This window comes from Sylvia atricapilla, chromosome 4 (assembly GCF_009819655.1).
Source record: "Sylvia atricapilla isolate bSylAtr1 chromosome 4, bSylAtr1.pri, whole genome shotgun sequence".
NCBI classification, from domain to species: Eukaryota; Metazoa; Chordata; class Aves; order Passeriformes; family Sylviidae; genus Sylvia; species Sylvia atricapilla.
In genome coordinates this window covers 10,399,255-10,420,702 of record NC_089143.1, presented here as the reverse complement: position 1 = coordinate 10,420,702, position 21,448 = coordinate 10,399,255, and the positions used below count along the sequence as shown (strand labels likewise).

The window sequence follows — 21,448 nt, the reverse complement described above, 5'->3', positions numbered from 1 at the left end:
CCTACAAGCCACTGGTATAGCTAGTCATGCCTAGCAAATTTGGCACTTGCTCATTTATTAGGAGAGATGAGCTAGAGGTTCTTCTCCAGAGCTCTGTATATCTCTGCTAGGCAGACAAAATTAAAGTAAGTCTAAGATATGTGATTCAGCCTTGTGCTTCTGGAGCACCAGTGGGATGGGGGGGGGGGTCTGTGTTGCTATTCCTCCTAAGTATTTTATCTGAAGTCTCTGGATAGCTCAGTGAGCATGGACACACACAAATGAGAAGCAGTCAATAAAGAAAAAATCAGGTCCCTGAGTAGTAGCAATGTGACATGCTTGGAAAACTGCACACGGGCAACAAATTTTTTATATGAACTTCAGTACAGCCAAAAGTAAACTCATTCATTGGAGGACAAATCTTTCAGGTCAACCCCACAGGTTAATGGAGCCCTTAAAAGCAGTGAGTCCACAGGGAGGCCAGGGCAGATAACCCAACAGGAGGAAATGTTTGCTTCAACAAAAGGAATTCTTGTGTGCATGAACCTGGGAACTCTGGATGCTAAGGACAAAGTCTGTAACTGGTCTCAGTTTAAAAGTGTCCTGGTCTCACATATATATATAAGTCAAGAGGTTTCAGATGAGAGTTCACTGAATGACTAAGTGTTGGATTATGCTTTGAAAATTCTCTACAAATCCATTTGCCACAACTAAGGACTGGAAAATGTGTCTTACAGTAAGAGTTTCCAAAAGTTGAAGCTCTTCAGTAGAACAATGGGAAAGGCTCGTCTAAGTATAATTTAGGAGTACCTGTATCTGAAGCAAAATTTTGGAGTAGGCTCTCACACACATCTGTCTAGACAATCTGCCCTAGAAATAAGGCATGTGGTTTCAGTGGAGAGGGGAAATTAACTGCTGGAACAACTTACACAGAGCAGAGGGTAGATTCTTTATCACTGTGCAAAATTTAATTAAACTTGGCTGGTTTATGCAAAGAAAATCAATAGTTCAAACAGGAACAAATGCTGGGAAACCCTTTGATCCATATTATGCAGAAGGACAAGCGAGTTGATTAATTCTGGGTATCAGTCAATGAAAAGTGGGTCATGCTGTGCTCTGCTGCCCCTTTACTCTCCATCCCTCAGCACCAGGTCTGTGTGCAGTGTCAGCCAAGTGAAGCATCTCCAGCAATGCCTTCTTCCACCCTGAGACACAGAATCCAGGACTAGCAGGAGTAGGAGAGATAGGCAAGATTTCAGTGCAGGAACAGAGCTTGGAAATTCATGAATTAATACCATGTTTTTCTTGGGTTGCATAACTAATTGTTGAGCAAGAGAAGAGTGCAGATGTGTGCTGGTAGGATCTAGAATAAATTAATTAAAAATTAAGAGTCTGAGGGCCAGCTGGAAACTTCCTACTCTCAGGAGTCCAGAGAGAGTTCTTACAGAAGAGAGTATCGCTCTGTCCATCCAGAAGAACTGGCAACACACATTGTCTGTCTTTCCCTCTTACACACACAAGAAAAAAAAAAAAAACAACCTTTTGTTAAATACCTCATGATACTAAAATCATTCCCATGATGAGGACAGTGCACAGTTTTCTTCACTTCTGGGGTTTGGAGTCCTGTGGGAGATCTGAACCCTACAAGGCAGGCAGTGATCCCCTCTGACCAACCTTGAGAGTGTTGTCTCATGCCTTTGTGAATGCATCCACCGAGGAGGTTGCAGTGACCTCTCTTGGTAACCTCTGGGGGTGTGTGGGTGTGTGTGTGTTTCTACTCAAGCTACTCTTTGCATATCTTCCAGGAGCTGAAAAAGGAAAATGAGCTCAAAACCAGTGCAAATTGCCTAGAAGGTAATCAGAATATTACCTATTCCTCACAAAGAATAGTAAGACTCTCTACCCATATTTATAGCATTAACACAGCACTAGTATAATGTTTCAGCCAACAAAATTTGTCAAAGAGATAGTCCAGATTAAACAAAATATTTGATCCCTCAAATTGATTGATTACTCGAATCTCCTGGTTGTTTAAAGAATAGCACTTCATGACAGTCATCTTCATGATATTACAAATCCCAGTACAAAATTAAGATACAACCATACACAAGCTGTGAAAGCTCATGCCTGCATTTGCTCACTTCTCTGACCTTTCTGTTGTTTATCCTGGGCACAAGATCTATTTCAGTCATTTGAATTTGCACTCCAGGCCTTATCAGACTATCCTTCTCACCATCCCCACCCTGACCTGGAGGAAATACTGTCTGTAGGACATTCTGCAAGTCACCAGTAGTGTTGCAACATGCTGCTCCACCTTCACGTTGCTGGACAGATAGATAAAGAACCTAGCCCATGCTCCCATCTGGATAAAGAGAAGCTTTAGAAAGGACAAAGAAGCACTGCACATGTTGCCTGCAGCACTGGTGGAGTCTTCAAGAACCGGCTTGACGGCATCTGTCAGGATGCAGGATACAGGCTCAGTTCATTCTGCCTTCCAACACTATTTTTCTTAGCCTAGGATGAAATTCTGCTCGTGACAAACTGTCAGGAATATCTGCCTGTTCCCAGCAACCTGGGAAACTGAAGAGACACACTTTGGCAACAGGCATTGAGGGAAGGGGATGGCAACTAATTTTAATCACCTTAGAAGAACATCTGACCCTTATCTACTACGGCCCAGCTAGCACAGTCATTGGTATTGACCAACATTTCAATCTTCAAACCCCAAAACGAGCAACAGCTTCCAGACTGCTATGACTTGCATTATTTTTAGCCGCTTACACAGTCCTCACGATTGATCTGCCGGGAGCGGCTCTGCTGCTGCAAGCCCCGAGGGAGGGGAGAGGAAGGGGTTCACGGACACACATTTCCATGGGTGATAAGCTCGCATCTGGTTTGAACCGTAAAATGGCAGCTCGTTGTGAAATCCCGTCGGAGCATAGCTTTTAAATGCCAAACAAGCACAGCATCAGCAGCACATAAAGAAATATTTGAAAGGCCCTGGCGGGAAGCCAAGACAACGTGGCTAATGTTTCACCTAAGCTCACCCCCTCGCCGGCTGGCTGTGCCCCGGCAGCCCTGCCTGTGTGACGTGAGCCTCCGAGCTCCGGCAGGCAGCTGCTCCTTGACTGCCCGCACTGTCCGCCCTGCTGGCAGCACGACAAGGGAAACAAAGGCTAAAGCGTAAAGCAGCAGAGCTCCGCAGCGCCGCGGCCCGCAGCACAGCGCGGCCGCCCTCAGCCTCACGGAGCGCGGCCTCCCTCAGCCTCACGGAGCGCGGCCTCCCTCAGCCTCACGGGGCGCGGCCTCGCCCGCCCTCAGCCGCGGAGCCGCCCGCGCTCCGGCCGCGCCCTCGGGCCCAGCGCCGGGCACACAGAGGGCGGCTCTTTCCCGGCGGGCTGGCCTCCGTGGGGAAGCGCTGTGGGAAAAGCTCGTCAGGCTCTGCCTTTCCTTTGGAAAAATCCACTTTCACTCCCCAGCCTCCAGTCGCCTTGTCCTTTACGTGCACCTAGTGATTTGCCTCCTCTTTCACGCTTCCCTTTAGCACAGAGCAGTTTAACTTGTCCATAATCTGTATTAAAAGTAAATTATCCAGAGGCCCGTCCCAGCGGTTCGGCTCTGGAATTCTTGTTTTCTCTGAGTTATTCCTGTGTCCTTGCTTTGTAAAATTAGTACCCACCTCATACAAAAACCTGCAGAACATCTGCCGTCTGTTGCTATCACTGGCTGCCAGCTCAAGTTGAAAATGGAGATGACAAAAGCATGATATGCCAAGAGAAACATTCTGCATGCTGGAATTTGGACTTATTGGATGTGAAGTGTTAATTATTGATTGATCATATTCTCCTCAGTTCAAGTGAGATTTTTAGAATTGTCCTTTTAGCTGCCTTAAAGTGTGAACTGTTGTTAACGCAGTAGTAGAGGCACGAAGCTTTTCAGAGGATTTAGAGAAAACCTTCTTTGTGTAGCATCAACCCAAGTGACAAAAGTTTTTTAGATCCTAAATAAAAAGAAGCAAGACATATTTTTTTAACTAGGTGCTGACCAAAAGCTTGAGTTTAAGCCAAAAATCACCAGCAATATGGTCTCATGACATAAGCAGGAACATAGTGGCAAAGCATTTGCCTAATGGCAGCAAAACAGAAATACAGATCAGAGACCAGTAGGAGACTAAAACCAAATGTAATTCTTCTTGCAAAGGACATACAAACTGACAGGAAGAAAAAGATTTAAAAATTAATATACAGTTATATTAATCTACCAAAACCAGATACAGAATTAAAATCAATTTAATTTTTGATGGTTTGGATTGCTTTGCTTATTTGCTTACTAGATTTCTTTTTGATCCAGCTGTTTTTCATCTTGGTTAGTTTCATTTTGAGGCAAAAGTGATGAAACCATACAAGAAGGGAAGTTCTTGTGGTTTTGCAGGCGCATCCAGAAGGAGAGTAATGGAAAACCAACTGTGAGACTTTTCCCAAACTCTGCCTAGTTTTGCAGACTGATGGTATATCATGACATTCAGACTTTTCTTTGGGCTGAAGAGGTTGCATGCAGACCTTGTGTAGGCACAGGCAGATGTTGTGATAAACTCCTAGAGAATGCCAAAGCTGGATTGCCTTCAGAGGCACAGTGATCCATTACTTTCCAACCCCCCTCCTTGTGCTCCTTCCAAGGTCTCCAGTCTGTGCTCCATCAGCCATAGGACTCTCCTTGTGTTCAACCAGAAAGGCTGGAGACAAGTGTCTGTGCTCTCTTCCCTGCTTGAGCAGCTGTATCATGTCAGGAACTGCCTGGCTTTAATATAGGTCAGAGGTTGCATTAGCATTGTGTAAGTTTGGGCCAATCTCCCAAACACTGTAGTACAAGTACCTTTTTTTTAAATTCCTCTTCTCAATTAAAAAATCATGAGTGCAAGATAAAGTGCATTGTTCTAGATGGTGTTTTACTTAAGCTGTTTCTCTTCATGTTGCCACAGGTACTTCCTGTAGCAAAAATATGCATATTTAGTCTATCTAGTGAAAATATGTTAAATTTGTTTTACAGGCTAATCAACACAGACTTCTGAACACGGTCTAGACTCTTCTCATCCAACCACTTTGCACATGCAAAAAGAAAAAAGAATGAACTCTGAGGCTTGGACTGGCTATGCCCATTCAGGACCACTCAGTGTACCAGTCATCAGCATCAGAAAAGGGGAAAAAATAGTCAGGAACTCATTCCTGTCCCATCTCCAGGCAGGTACAGAACAAGCAGGACATGAGGAAAAGGCAGTGTGTAGAGACTAGCTTGTACCCTGAGAACAAAATTCCACGTTTTTTCCCGTGCAAATTGTGGAAGTATTTTGAGTAATGGATAAACATTACTTTACCCTGCTCCCACCCACCCAAGTGCAGCTGAACCCTCAATTTCATTTAGTATGCATATTCCTTCTGCCTGTGATGCCTATAACCTGTCACCACTCAGATATGGCTCTGCTTTATGATCTGTAATGCATAAGCAGAGATGCAGGAAAAGCTCTTGCCTTTGCTTCACAGAGAGAAGACTGATTTGCCTGATGTTGTAAGTTTCAGACAGAACTCAGCCTATAAAGAAATGACTAAAAGTTTAACCATGTTTCTTCTATCATTAATATTCATCAAGTGGCTACCAACCAGATCTTGAGCTGGGTAAAGTCACCTTCCCTTTAAATTTTTTAGGAGATGTTAGCCACTTTCTCTGCCTCTGGGCTTAAACTTGTAAGTGTCAAATGGATTCATTTCTGGAGTTGTGCAGTCTTGAATGCCCTCCAGCCTTGCTTGTTTCCCTACCCAGCAGCAGAGGACATGGAGGTATGTGTGCAACACAGGAAGGATGTGCATGGGATCCATGCTGGCTGGGGTGCCCAAGGGATGCCATGGGGGACTCAGCACATTCCTAGGGACCTCTCTTGTCCCACCACGTACACAACACTACTAAATACAGTGGGGACATGTTTCTGGGTCTGAAACTCTGAAACACTGAAACACTGAAACACTGAAACTCCCTGGAATAACTTTCCAGCTGTCATAGTCAAGAAAGCCTCTTTGTTATACCTCTCTTACAAAAATAAAACAATAGCATGGGATAAATCCTACTTTCCTTTATACTCAAATCTGAGATGACACTGGTGATTTCAGGAGGGGAGCTTACATTTCTGCATCTTTGCACATCCAGAAGAAAACTACTTTCTCTACTTAAGTAGGGAGCAGATAATCCCAGATGTTTCTGGAGCTATGTGATTAATCAGTAGCTAACGTGCAATACCATGAGAGGAGAACCTGTGGAGGGGCTAAAAAGTAAAAAAATTAATTGGGAAGGAGACTTGGAGAGTGGGTATAAAATATGATATTTTATTTCATTCCATTAATAGTTTGAAAAATAAATGTAGCTAAAGGCAACCTTCAACAGCTTTCCTTAGAAAGGCCCTAAATATATAATTTTGAAAGGAGTTATCTTAACAATTAAAAAATATTTCTTAAGGCTGTTCACTGAATTCAGTAAAATATTCACAATATTTTCAGTAAAATCAGGACTGCATTTGGGTCTTACTACATAAATCTGTGAAGAGAAATCACATTGAGTGAAAAAAAGAAATACATTGTCGTGCGGGATTAAAATGCAGAAGTGTTTTATTTCCGTGGATATCATCAGGTTTTATATTCCTTTATTGTTCTTACATCAAAGGACTAAAAGATTTAATTTTATTATGTTTTAGTAGACCTTTGATATCCTACTTTGCTTTTCACTTTACAAATTGAACCTCCAATTATTTATGAGTTATTTCAGAATATTTCTCAAAGTTGTGACAATGAAATTACTGGGAATTTTTTAATCAATGCAATTGAATATATTTTGCCTTTTAATCAGTCATTTGTTTCCTAGACTACTTTCTCAACTTAAGTATTCAGCAAGCATTTTTAAGAGAAATAGTTGTTTCTTAAAGTTTCAATACCCTGTTCCATCTGCTATGGATGGCAAACCTCAAGAACATGATTTCTGAGACCACCCAAAAAGTCATGGAGAAAAAGAAAAGGACAACTAGACTTGTGAACCTTCTTGTTGGTTTTTATTGTGAGCTTTTTTTTGTACAGCTCAGAATACAGCCATCTGAGGAGTTTACTGTGCTCTCATGAAGAAAATATTTGTACTACAGAACAGTATGTTTTAGAGCAGTTACAGAGCTTCCTAAACAAAGTTTAAGGTTATATTTCTTCCTCTGTGGATTTAATGGTCTGTCAGAAGTGTAAGGATACAACTTATAAAAAATAAATTATGTCTTTAGTTGACCCTGAGATTAGCTCAGTTCATTAGAGCAGGGTGCTAATAATACCAAGATTGTGCACCCAATCGCAGTATGAGCCATCCACTTAAGAGTTGGACTTGATGATCCTTGTGAGTCTCTTTGAACTAACAATATTTTATGATCTTAGTCCATGTTTTAGCTTTTGATACACATTTGTTTCAACTATCTTTTGTTTCAAGTCAATGTACTAAAATTTTTTTCTGCACAGGCTACAAATGAACAGCCGGTTAAAAGATATATTTAATTACCTTCAGTAGAATTGTCATCTTTCCTATCATCTGGTACCAAGTGACACTGGACATTTTACTCTACTGAAGAATTTCCTGTTTTTGTCTAGCCAGACTCCAGGCATGCTTTTCAGCAGAGAAGAACTAAAAAGGGAGGACCCAGTGCAAAGGAACCACAATTTATCAGTGTAAAACCTACAATAAATTAGAACAGTTTTCTCCAAATCATTTCAGCTATCAGAGGAGGTTCCACACCATTTTGTCATGCTAAGATATGTTCCTAATCAATCACTGCATATACATGCATATGCCTCTGCCTTGATCAAATGAACAGTTCTTGACAGCTAAATCCTCATGCACTCTTTGCTCCCCAAACTTACAAGCCTTTCACAGGATGTTTAGACAGGAGAAAGGGGTGCAGGACACCACAATGACAGAGCTTATGACAAGCTAGGGGGCTACATGATTCTGTTTTTCAGTAAGGGATATTTCTCATTATTCTATCCACTGCTTGGCACAGAAGTGGTGACAGAAAAGGAGAAAGCCCAGGCAAAGGGAAGGAAACAAGACAGAGGTGATTGCAATTACAGGTAGTCAAAAAAAACAGGTGATAGGTGCATTCCATTCTTCTGCAGGGAAAGGAGTCAGCATGAAGAGTGACCCTGCTCTTTTGGAGACTTTGATCTTTCTGTAACTTTACAGGTGTTAGAAGAAATCTAGATAAGTAGAAGCCCTTCCAGCCTCAGTCCCAGTCAGTTGTCACATTGTTTGGCCAGTGGAGATTTCATTTAGAAGGTAAAGAGATACACTGAAAATAGATATGAATAGGACAAGAGCTATATGTTACACAAATTTTGGATTATATTATTTCACAATGAATCCACGGGAAATTATTTGAGGCCTTGAATCATGAAGTACACAGCTCTGCCCTTTAGTAGGAAAGTGCCTCTCCACTGGTGCAGAATCAAACACTGGATGTCTGGGCAGTCACCTCCTCCAAAAAAGCTGCTTTTTCAGCAATGTGCAGACTGAAATTGAGCTCTATGTGTGCCTGCAGTTCTCCCTTACATCTGCAGATTGCAGTTGCACTGCAAAATGCATTCAGATCCACAGTTGCTTCTCCTAAGGATAAGCTTCTTCTCAAGGGCCATGAACTCTATGAGTGTTGAAGTGTTTCTGTGGCCTGATCTGGATCGTTCAGCATACAAAAGATCAGCTGTACTACAACCCAATGGCATTACTGGTATGGTGAGCTACTATACCTTTGCTATTGATTTTGTCTTATTCTGCAGATACAAAATTAATCTGCTATGCACTGTGTGTGCCCTGATGACTGCAATACTGGCTGGTATCTCAAGTGGGGGACCTGGATGCCAGGGAGAACAGGCACATGAGAAACATCCTGGAGAATATAGATGTGGGAAATGTAGCCAGTAGTTCCAGAATAAGAATAATTGAAGAAAAGAATAAATATAATAAGTTTCATTCTGTTTCTACACATAGCAGTGTGCAGGGACAATGGCTCCCTTTTTGTGACATACATATCACCTGCAGAAATGAGCTACAGAGGAGGGGGAGCGCACACTGGGCAAGAGACAGGAGCATTGCCAGAGTTGCAGTTCTGGTCCCTGTCATCTGGGATGCCTCCACCTGGTCTCAGTGCAAGAGTGCATCCCTGCCCTTCCACCAACATTGCTACCCCTGGAGCAACTAAGTCAAAAGAGGCATCTCCCCAAACTTCAGGAATTTAAGCAAGACTGATCACCAGCTTGAGCATTAAATTTCTAAAGCTCATCAGGAGCCCATCAGTTCACACAACATTTAACATGAATATCCTTCAGTAGAATTGAACCAAGCAAAGACACAACTTTCTCTCATTTGTGACTTCTAAAAAATCATGTAAGTTGGAAAAAAGCTATTTGAAGTTCTGGCAAATTAATTATCACAATTAACCACAGAAAGTCAGTCAGGAGGCTTTGTTATGACAAAATGCTTTTGGCTAATGAAAATACTTCAGCTAGATTCTGACTCCCTCAATCATGTTTTAGATACCATTAAAGGAAATTCTGAAGTAAAATAATGGTGAATCAAAGGTACTGAAAAAAAATTGAAGTGTCAATTTAGTTTTTAACAAAGTACTATATTAAACATTTCTATATTACACAAACATTCTGCAGAATTTCCATGGGTTTGTGAACTGATTCATGGTTGCTACAGCAGCTCTCTCCATTTAAATGGAATTTTTTTGATCATTTTCACTTATTCAGTCACTGAGAGTTGACTACACAGATTGAACCAGGAAAGTCTGAGAAAGTGATTATTGAAAGATTGAAAAAATAATTTTGGGCAACCTTGTGTTTTCTTTTTTTCTTCTATTTTGCTCCACAGGAAAAGGCTTTTGTGAGAGCAACTCTCAGCTGTTCTGCTTCAGAGGAGTATGGTGATTAATTTTGGTTTCAGTTTGCTGAGCATTAGGACTCCTGTCTTATTTTTCTATTCTGAAATGAACTGAACAAGTCAAAGTGATTCTCATAATCCTGAATTTGGGACTGAAATTATGTGACTTGTAATAATGTCAACCTTTTCATAAACTGGAGCTGTCTTTCATAGCCATAATGGAAGCAGGCAATAGTATCTCAAAAGGATGAATCAATGGATGTCCATGGGGATGATTCTGATTTCACAGATAACAATGGAAATCAGAGGCTGGAAAAACATTAGAGACATTAAAATGACTGTAAGTAAAAGCAAGACTAATTTTTACATTTTCAGATAAACAAATATGCACATTAAGAATTGCCTTCAGTCAGGAGTATCGTACTGGCAGTAGCCATCTTACTTTAAATGTAGCAAGACTGATTACAGAAGAAGGTCAGGAGCTGGAATTTTAGAGTTATTTTTGTATCTTATGCAAATTCCCTTTTGAGCAGTTGCTGTTTGGTATCTATTTGCTTTGTTAAAAGTGAACAGAGAAAAATAATTGAATATATAATAATGGTTCAGAAGTTGAATAAAAATAAAATCCAAATTTGCTAAAGCTAAACAGGAGGGGAAAAAAGGCATATTAGTATGTGCACACAACATCAAGATGGAAAGAGACATTCTAAAATATTACATTGCCCTCATAAAGATCTCTGAACAGGGACACTTTACTCTTCATCTGGAGGGAAAAAAACCTGAACAGAGAAATCACAACTAAAAGTGTGGCATTTAAAATATACCAGGTGCATGCTTTTGCACAAACTGTGCAAAAATATTCTATCTGCTGGGCTTGATGCCATTATTTATTGTCTTCTAGGAATCAGTTCTTTCACTGAATCAGGATGACAGTGGGTTTTGTATACCTTCATCAAATAAATTGAACAGAAATCATCACACTAGAAGAAGGTCAACATCATTTGAGTTAAGGGGCATGTTAGCAAAAAGCAGAAGAAATCATCCCCACAACGCCATTCCAATTTTTTATCTTTCCCAGCAAATGTTTCCTCAGATCAATATTAGCACATATTAATGAAGTGATTTTTAAAAACATTTTTATATCATATGACTTTTTTCAGAAATTGTTTAATGTGACCTCTGCTTGGCTTGATTTGTTTTTTTCAGTTTCTGAGGGATTTTGGGGGGAGATTTTGTTTGTTTGTTTGTTTTGGTTGGGTTGTTTTGTTGGGTTTTTTTCTTTTTGCTTTGGTTTTGGTTGGTTGGTTGGTTTTTTGAAAGTGAGCATTTTGTGGTGAAAATAATAAATCTGATCTTGATTTTTTGCTCTCCCACTCTGCTTGATTCCCTGCTGTATTCTGTGTAGATTTATGCCACTGAGTAGTTTGCATTTAGAAGTGGAAGGTAGGTTTTGAGCATACAGCCATGAAAAACGAGTCCAGGAAAGTGTGGCTATTATATGCATACATTGAGAAGATGATTTGAAAATGTTTTAGAAAATCTGCTATACCAAGAACAATGACTGCTTTCTCACAGTTGCCTCACATTAGTGCACCTGAAAAGTAGATACTATGAATGTAGAAAAATTACTTAAATCAGTGACCAGGGGTACACGTGGCTCTCGCAGACCTGGGTCCAGGTGTAGATGGGTCAGAAAGCCACTTGGTCAGAGTCATGGAGGAAAACTTTTGGCAATGTTCTAGCACATTGTCATGGCATAGTGACTCTGGAAGGTGTCAGAGTTGCTGCTTGTAATATTTTCACAAATATCCCTCACTGCTTTTGTCCTTGGTATCAGTTACATATAAATACGTGCCAGCTGGATAGTAAAAGCAAACCCTCAATTTTCATACTAAAAACATATTCCTAATTTTTCATTATTCTGTTATGGGGCTTGGAGAATTTTTGTGATTGTGATTCTTGTCTGAAAATTTCTTTCTCAGTAGAAAACGCAGTAACTTACCAAAGATCAAACATCCTAGCCCTTGGATAAACAAACATCCTTCTGATAAAGAAGCAGCATTTAGGCCCACTTCTTATGTCTCTGTGTCTGTACTTGCATCTAAGATAACAAATGGGAGTACTGGGTCAGAAATAAAGGTTTTACAGAAGTACTATTTTAACAAGCCCTAGCCATGACAACATACATATAGGGAAAAGGAGAAAGATAATGGTTTCTTCAAACATTATTTGGTTCTTAGAGGAATGGAAAAAGATAAAAAAACATTTTACCAGCACCAGGGAGGGAAAGGCATGGAGCACACAATCCAGGTATTCAATGCCTGTAAGGAAGAATAGATGAGACCCCTTCCTGCCAGTCTGGGAGAGCAGGGATGTGGTTTAGCCATTTTATCTGAAAGGAGAGTACTTATGCTTGGTATAAACATTTGAGAGGTAGACTGGGACAGTTTATCTGGACACCCAAGTGACAATTACAGGATGAAGAAAAATAGCATAACTGGAAGTAAATGAAGCCTGTAATGCAGAGTGGTTTTAAAGGAAAAGCCAGATTATTGGGAGGTAGGAGGATGTTAGCAAAGGAAACCAGGAAAATATTGGAGATGGTGAGAGAGGAGAGCAGTCCTGAGAAGTATATCTTGGAAGCTGGAATTTGGATTTTATGACTTTTTAGAAAAAGAGAGTAAATAGGTTAAATAATGGAAATGGGAATATGGAAAGACTCTGTCAATCATATTCCATTTCAAAGCCTGGCTAAATAGGCATTTACTTATACCAAATAGCAGTAGATGGCTGCAGCAAACATTCAGATAACCCCCAAAGCATTTTTTATCTATAGAAATGCACAATGAAGTCTATTTAATATGGCCTTGATTTCATATTGAGCAGATGATTTAATAGACTGCAGCCTTTTGTCGAAGGAAAAAGACAGGGAGGTGTGTAAAGCTGAATATTAAATACTCAGGAGTCTACTTCTGGCTGGTACTTAAGGCTCTGTTTTACAGTCAATGGACTTTAGAGGAAACGCTGAACATAAAAAAAAACCCAGCAGAAAGTGCTTTTCCCATATAGTCTATTACTTCCTGCAATTCATAAGAACTCTTTCCTTGTGCATAAAGGTCACCTTTCATTTATGTACATATCTGTTTGGTTTGCTGAAAAGGGTATCCTGAAAACGTATTAAAAATATGAAAGGAAATGTAAAATTAGAGGTAAAAGGTTGTGTCTCATGGCAGGACATCTATAAATAATGACTATTAAAGAGAATTGGCCATTGAAACTGCTCCATACAGAAATATCCTCATGGCACTACAGATCACAGATTCCACACAAACACTTTAAAACCTCAGGCCAAGCCAACACTCCTCACTGCTGTTTGAATGGCTGAAGAAAAAAAAAGAAAGTGAGATATGAAGACAGATTTGAAATTCTGCAGAATAATATAACAGAGAGACAACCAAAAGGAGAACCAACACCCTAGAAAACAGTAGAGTAAATTTAAAATACTGGATGCATTCAGGAGCAAGTATTACAGTATGTTTGTTCATGTCCCCATGTCTTTTCTGTGTATAGCTGCTTCCATCTTAGGCAGACCCAAGATCCCAAATGACCCCAGCAAGACCCATCAGATGACTGGGTGGGATGATGGTGGTGCCCCTGTAACCATGTACAAGATGCAAGCAAACAAGGAGCAAAGGCATGAGGTGGGATCAAAATATTCTCACCTCATGCTCAGCACAGGGGATTTGATGGGTCTGCCTGGAATGTACAGCAGTGAGAAGCCTGCAGTGGGCCAGCAGTGGGTAGCCCACCTCTAGCAGCAGCAGCCAGTTGCAGAACCACTGCCTGCCCTGGGGGGCCATGGGCAGCACTATTTTTCTCTTGACTGGAAATGAATGATGATATTTTCACTTTGATGACACCTCTTTAAAAATTTCCCCCCCCCCCATCCTTGCTCTGTGAGGGAAATACGTGATTGAAAGCAGTGGTTAACAGAATTCATAAGCCCTTCCACAAACAAGAGCAAAGAATTTTATTTGCAACCACTCCTTGCAAGTATTAAAACAACAGTTTTTTAATTAAACAAAGTATGGCTTAAAGCTAAACTTTATCAGCTCATTTCCATCAGTGTTGCTAAATGCTCCCATGACTTGTGAACAAAATTGTGCATCAAGTTGATCAGCATTGAGATGTTGCCACTAGAGCTACAGAGCCCTGGTCCTGGATGTCTTCTCATGCACAGTGCACCCATAGGTGTGAGTGTTCTCTCCTTGACTTGAGGTGTACACAAAGTGTCCTTCAAGTCCTCTCCAGCTTGTAATCACTGTCCAGACGACCTTGAACACTCAGAAATATTTTACATAGTAATGAAAATCTTATAGACCATCAGGAACTGGAAGAGGGCTGGGGTGATGCCAGTGAGGGACCTGGCAGAGCAGGAAGAGCTGTGAAGGAGAGCAGATACCACACAGAGCAGGATTCCTGGGGATGGAGAGAGGGACAAAGCACGAGTGGGTGGTGGGTGAACAGCACTCCAGCACCTGCAACAGCAAAGCCACTCAGGAGGCTGTGGCGGGGTGGATGTGCAAAGGTGAGACTGCCCAAGTAAAGCAAGTTAGGAAAATAGTCTAAACCAGCAAGACCTTTAAAATCAAAATCAGTATCAAGACTATCTATCTATTTTAGAAAGTCCTGTGAGCATGAGATTTCTTCAGTTGCAGTGGTAGAGAGTGAACGTGGGAAAGAGTTCAGCTATTCCTGTAGCCAAAGGTGCTAAAACCAGGCAGCTGAAAGGGATCTGCACAGCAGAAGGATATAGGGGTGTGTTAGCAACGGGAGCAGAAGGACAATGCAGAGCTCCAACTCCCTTCCGCCCCTGCCCCCTCTGCCAGACATCCGGATTCCAGGCGCAAAAGGGCAAAGCTTTTTTTTTTTTTTTTTTTTTTTTTTTCCCCTTGAATAGCTTTTTGGGACTCTGGGAGGCTGCCCTGGGGACTGCCAAAGCCCTGCTGCCGCCCAAACAAGCTGCTAGCTCTAGGTTCAATTAATTATGCACTTGGTGGTAACCGTAGCAGAACTGGAACCAGACGTGGTATTAAAATATCTTGAGCCTGTTTCCATTTTCCCCCCGCCTCTTATTTCCCTAGAACAGCTAATTTGTCTCTTGCAGGTAAAGAGCCATGGCTCTGCTGTATTTCTAGTGTAATGATGCATGACAGACATGTAATGATGCATGATGTGTGTCCTAGCTGCATTTTTGACTCCTCTTGCTTTTTCTTAATGCATTTTCAAGTAAAGATCTGTTTCAAAATAAAAACCCTCAAAACAACAAACCAAACCAAACAAAAAACCCCAACAAAACAAAACAAAAAAACCACACACAAAAAAACCAAACCCCAAAACCAACCAACCAACCAAACCCAACAAAAAACTTCTCCCCTGCCCCCACCCCGTGGAATTTAAACAAGCAAACAAACAAAAAAAAATCCCTGTCACTCAGGGTTTCCTGTTCAGGATATTTCCCAAACAAGCAAACATGCAGTACTTCTCTGTATCATATGTCTATGTCCTTCCTGGAGACTGCACAACTGCATAGTATGCAAAATCTTTGCCTGCAAACCATAATGCTATTATATTATTAAATATTATTAATATGTTATAATAGTAATTATTACTACTAAAAATCTTGTGGAGAACTTCAGATCCTGACCTTGTAGCAGGGGAATAAAACCACGAAGCATTACCACGCAAATATTTTTTTCTTTATTTGATGAAGCATTTGGATAATAAGAACTATGTATGCCTTTCTATTTGCTGCATTTTAAATAACCATTCAGCACTGCTTTTATTTTTCAGTTTGAATAAGTTTTATGAGTTGATGTTGTGATGTGAATTTTTTATTGCTGTTATCACAACAATATGTCATTATCAACAGAGTGCAGAATTCCATAAGGAAAACTTCTTTTGAAAGTGGGTTTTGGCTGGCTAGTGGACAGGTGCTTGGTAGACAGGTACTTAGACTGCCACAGTCCAGGGTTTCTCCTGGGCCTTCAGTAAAGTCACCACATCCAGTCCATGATGAGTCTACCTTCTCCTTGGCTGCACAGCCCTGGCTGGAGGAAGCTGCAGCATCCTTGGTTGAGTGTATGCCTGCAGCCACCTTGGCAAAGGAGGCACCTTGCAGAGATGCCAAGGAGCCCATTTAGTCCCCTGCTATGAGAAAAAAACAATTTTCACAGTTTTCCAACATGGTAAAAAAAAAAAAAAAAATCACATTTTTGATTAACCATGACTTCACAGTTACTAGCAACAGAGAACTCTAGGATAACTGGAAGAGGTGTAGGAGGAAAGCTAGAGAATAATAAATTCTAAAACCTTTTGAAAAAAATCCCATGAGCTGGGACTAGATGGCAAGTCCCAAATTCCTCTTAAGTTATTAAGTGTTGGGTGCAGGGGGAGTTAAGCTTGTCTGTCCTGCTGGAAGGAAGCATTCCCTTAAGAGAAATCTATTATTTTTCATTCCCACTTGTATTGGGCTGTGGCCTGAATCCAAGTCAAGGACCAGCTCTCAGAAGGGAATTAGAGGCAGAGCCAATAACTAAGTGCCACAATAATTCTGCCAGCTCTGTAAGCATGCTACCAGCTATAGCTGGGTGAAAACTGCCAGCACCAGGAGGACCCTGCAGCATCCAAGCTCCAAGTGGAGGTACCAGGCCCTTGGGAACCAAATACAATAAAATAGGGTGTGTTAATAACGAGATTTAAAATTAGATTGAGTTCAATCAGACAGTGAGGACCAGAGCTGCAGTGAGAGGACAGTGGTCAAGACTGTGTACCCTCTGAAAGCACTTCTGTTTGACCCCACCATTTTAAGAGGATGCTTGAAGACCAGTAAGACCAACAAATCCAGTAGAGGTAAAGAGGAAAAGAAAGCCTCCCTGGCTCAGAAACAGGATAGTCCCTGCCATTGTCCATTTATGGTGTGTTTTTGTTGTGGGGTATTTTTTTTGTTTTGGTTTGGTTTGGTTTTTGGTTTTTGTTTTGTTTTGTTTTGTTTTGTTTATGGGGGGGTTTTTGGGGTTTGTTTTTGTTTTTGATTGTAGATTCCCATCAGACAAAACTCTAAGGTCCCTAATTCTGATTTTGGGTTCTTAATTCAGGACTATTTGCTGCAAATTCTGATAATTTTGACTTGTGTGCATAAAAATAAAATAAAATAAAAAAAACAGGTTTATTTTGTTTTCTCCAACAGAAAATTAACTTCACATAATAATCCTATTATTTGGGTGAGTTGGGGTTTTTTTGTTTTGATGCTTGGGTTTTTTTTTTTCCCTAAGACCTAACTGCCTCTGATGGAAGATTCTGTTCCTCCAGAATTTGTTTGCACCCATAACCAAAATATCCCACATTCTGTAACCATGAAAAAAACCAGCAAAGCTGATCACCACAATTTCCAATTGGTCCCATTGACCCACAGACATGAGGGAAGCCTGGAAAGAGAGAGATCTCAAGTTTGGCTGCTCCCCTAAAGCACTTCAACTTGCATTTCCTATCTTTACACGTGGTCAATTCCCAAATGGTCAAAGGGGTCACACAAAGGAAAGTGAGTACTAAAATAAGTTTCCCATCTAACATAGCTCTGCACATTGTGCAAACACATTCCACAGACAGACTAGTCACAGAGGGAATAGTGTCTTGTTAAATGTTTTAAAAGCATATCAACTTCGAAGGTTCGCAGTGAGAAAACGGTGCCTAAACCTTTAATACTATTCCATGCATTGGCATAATTCACTGCTGATTTTTGTCCGCAAATTTTTTCAGAAAATCTCATGGGCTTGAACATCTGTAAGTTATTTTTAAATACAAGATGTGCCTGGGTCGATCCTAGCTGAGAGGTTCCTCAGCAGTGGCCTAGACACACAGAGCCAAGAGCTGCTGGGAGAGGGCAGCAAATGGGCAGGTAACCTCAAAGTACAGTTCACACCAGGGAATTTCAAAGAAAGATGGGGGTGTCTCCTGAGGGAGATGGACTTTAACTCCCTTTCATGTGCAACTGCTGGTGAGCAAAGAAATAAATAATGCACCCAGTGGAAGATCCTCATCTTCTGAGCTACCCTAGTCAGCTATGGCCATGTATGCTCAGTGTCCTGGGAACAGCTGAGACTGCAGGAAAGAGCAGAAATGAGCTAAAGGGCAGGTCCCCAAGGACAAATCCACACACTCCTGTAGTCCAGCCCCTGTACTCTGTCACCATTAGCCACCTCTGCCAATGTCCTCCATCTGCATCTTCATCTCCACTCAACTTTCTTACTGAAATTCCCTTTCTAAATCCAAAAAATCTGTGTCCTTTGGTACCCCTCTTCAGAGGCATGAAAATGCTCTGCTGCCACTATCACATTGCAGCAAACTGCCTCCCTCCTCAACCCAGGATCTCATTCAAAAAGGACGTCTTGTGAACTTCACTCTGCAAGTTTTCTTGTTACCTTTCCTTGCAGGCTTTCTGCTGCCTCCGCCAGGACCTCTTTTCTTGTCACCATCTCTGAGTGCAAGAGAAAAAGACACATATTTTTTCTTCCTCTAAACAACAAACTCAAGAAAAATACTACATCTGCTTGCCACAGGGCTATTCAGTGTGGTAACTTCAAGCTTACATTCAGTCTTATTTTCAATTGTGATATTTTGCCTAGTCCTCATATTTAGAAATCAACTAGCAACCATTGGACAAAGAAGCTATAAGCTTTACAGCTCTGACATAAATGGCTAACATTTGGGGAGCAAAAGACCTGCTGTAGTTACTAAAATAAATTTCCTTTTTCTTCTTTTTTCTCTTAGTTTCTCTCTCCACATTCTCTCTATATATTTCCTTCCAGATATTCCTCTTAATTCCCCTTCTCATCTTTTTAATTTTGGTTCTGAATTAATTCTTCTGAAGCTAAAAAAATTAGGGACTCACAAGTATTTTCTTTTATAAAGGTCATACCATTCTTTGCACTGGGTTATTTACAGCTGTAAAATGAGACAAGTTGTGTTCATCTGACACCAGCAGCAGAATGTAAGAGATAAGAACAAGCACAACTAGAGCCTGAGCACCTTCCCAGGTGGGCTGTACACACATGTCCTTGGCCACCAGCTGCCATCTGTTCCATCCAGGATGCCTGCACCATTTAATGCAGGGTCTTATGATAACTTGAACTCCCCCAAAACACCAGGCTATAGAGCCTAAGCCACAATTTATTTTTATTTTGCCTGTCTTTCTAAGCAGTTTTTTCTTTTTCCAGACCACTTCAGTGACATCACCTGCATGTTCTTAAGGTTGTCATTTCAGCTGCTGTTTTCCCTGCTGAATTTCCACTAAAAACTCTGCTTATGACTTTCAAGACTTCCATAAAATTCCGTGAGAAACTGGTCAGCGACCAAAGCTCTCACAGAAATTACTTTCGTAAATCTATTTAGCAGGATATGATGCCTGTAAACTCTTCAGAGTTTCAAAGACAGGAAGAAACTCATTTTTACAAAAGTAAGGCCTACTGGGTAGATCAAGGAATCTGTTCTTCTGTCCCATTCCTGAGTAATGAGAAGAATATTAACAGCAGAGGCTTCAGGGACATTTTATGTTTGAATGCTGGTGGGAGAGTAACTCCTCTCTCTTTCTGGAGTAATGAATATTTAATTCAAAATATAACTACTCATACTGGGGACACTTAATAGCTTGGTACATTGAATATTCACCTGGGATACATATATCATAGGGTTTAGTTCCTTCCTTAAATAAGGAAAAATATTTTAATGTGATAAAGCCAGAAGTTCAGTCTGGCCATTTACTGTCCCAAAAGTGGACTCCAAACACTAGCATAGCATTTTCAAGGCTTTATGACCTCTGCAAAATGAGCAAAACAAAAATTCACAGACCATCCTGTATAGAATTAGTCTTTGGTGGCTAGAAGTTGAGAGGAATTGCAGAAAACTAATATAAAGTTATATAAAACGATTGTTTTACAAACTCAGAATTTTACTCTTACAGCTACAAACATTTTATTTAAAATGCTGGCAAATCCTGCCAACTCCCAGCTAAAACTGCAGTCAGGCACAGCAACAGCTGGAGCCAGTAAGCATTTCACAGGCCATTTTCACATGTGCCTCACCTGCATGGAGCATGAAAGTGTACCAGCCTACCTAGGCAGCAGAGACTGCTGTCTTAGTGCATTTCTCCAAAAGGACTTGAAAGGTGCAAGTCTCATTCTGCATCAGACTAAAACCAAATGTCAAAAGAAAAAAAAAAAAGCAAACAAGAAGGTTCTCTGCTGTACATCTGCAGCTGAAATCCCCTTTCCTATGTAGCAACGGTGAATTTCATTCCAGGAGGTCGAAAAAAACCTGATAAGTGAAAACATGAAATGGACAGAGAAAGCTATAAAAGAAATCACTAAACAAAGCGGAACCATAAGGGTTCAATCTTATTACTCTTTCTACAATTGTGATCACAATAATAAGCAACAATGAAGTACTGGAGCCATTAAATAAGTCAGCAAAATTTGTGAAGTCCAGTTTTAGTGACACACCTAATCTCCTTGTAACTTTTCTATACTAATGCCTGTGCTGTCAAAACTGCCACCCCTGCTTCTGCCAAAACTACCAAGAGCTCATTTCCTGCAAATAATGACTGCACAGAGTCTGGAAGAGCATGATCACTTGTGCTTCACCACATACTCTAGGCTCTTTCTGTGCATTTGTGGTATTCCAGGTTTAAAGATGTTTAGTTGAAGGGTCCAAACCAGTAGAACAACTTTTTAGTGCCCAGTTTCACATTACAAATAATCAATAGTGAATTCTCAGTGTGAAAAGACTGGGATCATTTTCTAGGTTAAAACTCTTCTGAGATGCCTCAAAATATTGCTAATTTAAACAGTGGTAGAAATCCAGAGAATTTTACAAATTATCTGGAAGCAGAAGAAAATGTCCTAGAGTGACTAGTGTGCTAATGCAATTTCAGACACATTTTAGGAAATAATTTGAAAATCTCACTGTAGCATAAAACCTAAAATCTGCAACAGGAGGGACAAAAAGAAAAGGCTTAAACCCCCTCTGCAAAAACAATATCCAGCAGAAATCCACATTTAGAAACTGACTTACAGGCAGTTGCACAAGGGAGCTGGGCTTCACATCTCCCAGTACATTTTTGCTCAGCTGAGGCTTTCTCACAGACATAAGCTCCACTGCAACTGGCTTTGAAGTCCTGTGCACACCTGCATAGATTACAAAGAAGGGAAGGCAGGTCCCTCCACACCCAAACTGTAAATTAACAATGCAACATGTCAAGTTAAGATATGCCCTCCGGCACCTTGTTTTAAAGTCAGACCAATGGCTGACAATCTCCTGATATGCTTAAACCTTTCCCTGGAATTCACACCCAGGTTTCAGTCTCCTGAAAGAAGAAACAAATTTAGAGGAGTAACTGTGTGGGTTTGGGGGTTTCTTTTAAATATATCCATTCAAACCTTGGCCTTCTGTTTTAATTCAAAACAGG

General features: G+C 40.7%; 1 long non-coding RNA gene across 1 annotated transcript; it reads right to left on the bottom strand.

The window, feature by feature from the left end:
- Window positions 1-15,621: 15,621 nt before the first annotated feature.
- On the bottom strand, window positions 15,622-21,196 carry LOC136360131 (uncharacterized). Its single transcript, XR_010743422.1, has 3 exons — window positions 21,055-21,196; window positions 18,408-18,463; window positions 15,622-16,137 (listed from the first exon to the last, which is right to left on the bottom strand). It is a non-coding gene; the product is annotated as an uncharacterized lncRNA (long non-coding RNA).
- Window positions 21,197-21,448: the final 252 nt, after the last annotated feature.